General features: G+C 36.7%; 1 non-coding gene across 1 annotated transcript; it reads right to left on the bottom strand.

Annotated features, from left to right (window-relative positions):
- Window positions 1-1,301: 1,301 nt before the first annotated feature.
- On the bottom strand, window positions 1,302-1,408 carry LOC121848967. The gene has a single exon (XR_006085103.1). It is a non-coding gene; the product is annotated as a U6 spliceosomal RNA (small nuclear RNA).
- Window positions 1,409-1,804: the final 396 nt, after the last annotated feature.

The following is a 1,804-nucleotide window of genomic DNA, read 5'->3' as shown; positions in this document are numbered from 1 at the left end:
GACCTGATAGAGGTCTTCAAGATCATAAAAGGTTTCGACAGGCTAGATAGGGAAAAGCTGTTTCCGCTGGCAGGTGTGTCTGTGACTCATGGTTACAGTCTTAAGATATCTACTAAAAGAAGCAGAGGGGAGGTTAGAAGAAATTTTTTCACTCAGCGAGTTGTTAGAATTTGGAATGATCTGCCTGAAAAGGCAGTGAAGTCCGATTCGATAACAGCTTTTAAGAGAGAACTGGATAAGTATCTGGAGAAGACAGGTTTGCAGGGTTTTAATAATAATACGTTTTGGGGAGAAAGCTGGTGAGTGGGGTTAATAAAAGTCAGTTGCTCTGTCAAAGAGCCGGCACAGACTCTTGGGCCGAATGGCCTCCTTCTGTGCCGTAACATTCTATGATTCTATGATTCTATGATAAGATTTTTAATCTATCTGTCTCTGTTTCCTGTTGCTTTTGTGACTTCCTTCTATTGATGGCAAATATGCAGACAATATAAGAAACACTTGCAACATCCACACATAGATATATATATATTACAATGCGTGCACACCACAATTCTGCATAGTCTGATAAGTTCATCAATATTATTGTACAGAGGGGAGAAGTTCTATTTTCCCACTGCTACATTACTGTTAGGTTAATGTTTGAGTACAAATATTCACTATAGGAAGAAGCACAAATTGATCTTCGTTCTATAATTGTTAATGAGCAACTGAAAATAATGATTGGCACCATGGTGCAAATGTTGCATCCTATAATAACTCTGTGATATTGTATTGTGAATCACCGGATGAATTTGTAAATTGAAATTTATAGACTTCTGACATGCTTTTGCAACCATAATTTTTTCACATAATGAGAATGTGTGTGTGAGTGAATGTGTGTGTGGTGGGGTGTCTAATAATTCATTTTCAATTACCTTAAGAATGTATAAAATACACAGAAAAAAGGCAGTTGCCATTACAACCTTCTGCCACATCACTACTATATGGATTGTAGGGATGATAACTGCAACATTTCATAATAAATTGAATGTTAATTTTTTCCAGGGGAGAAGGGGAGGGAGATCTTCTGGGGGTGGGATTTTGAAGACATGAACAGCAAGAGATTCTTATGCAAAGCATGGGGGAATATAGAGGGGTTAGCAGAGGAAGGTCTTTTTATGTCCTCTAGTTGATTGTTCAACGTTCAGGTGATTGTTTCTAATAAGCAAGTATAAGTTTGGGGTACTATTATTGTTTCATCTACAGTTTGTGGGTTAGATGGTTAGAGGGGGTGGGGGCCTTCATTCTGGAATTTATCTTGTAAAACTATGGAACTCTTCACAAATTTGTGTGTTATTCTTGTGCAGGTTCCATGCTAATCTTCTCTGTACAGTTCCAGTCTTATTATATGCGTTGCTGAAGCGAGCACAGAATTTCTTTTTGAATGAGGACACAAATTTTATTTTCACACATATTTCAATGCTAAATTTATAGCAACTCGACCTTTTTACGAAAGATAAAAGTTGGATTTTTTCATGTAGAAGATGAATAATGTCGCTAGTTTCTTATGGATTATTAATTCTGAAGATGCTGGTCTATGGCTGGAGCACTGTCAAGAGAGTTAATTGATATTTTCACACTTGCATTACACAACTTTTACCTCAGGTATGAAATATTAACTGAGGAACTTTCAAACTATCATTTAATAATAATCCTTGCATTTGGCATAGCGCCTTATCATGTCATTGAGACATCTCAAAGCGCTTCACAGAATATTTTGTAAAGTGCATTGATTGTGTATTTGTTGGTGAAATGCTACAAGCAC

The sequence above is a fragment of the Callorhinchus milii genome, unplaced genomic scaffold, assembly GCF_018977255.1.
Source record: "Callorhinchus milii isolate IMCB2004 unplaced genomic scaffold, IMCB_Cmil_1.0 Scaffold4, whole genome shotgun sequence".
In the NCBI taxonomy this organism is placed as follows: Eukaryota; Metazoa; Chordata; class Chondrichthyes; order Chimaeriformes; family Callorhinchidae; genus Callorhinchus; species Callorhinchus milii.
The sequence above is the reverse complement of the archived record's forward strand: the minus strand, read 5'-3'. Positions and strand labels throughout refer to the sequence as shown.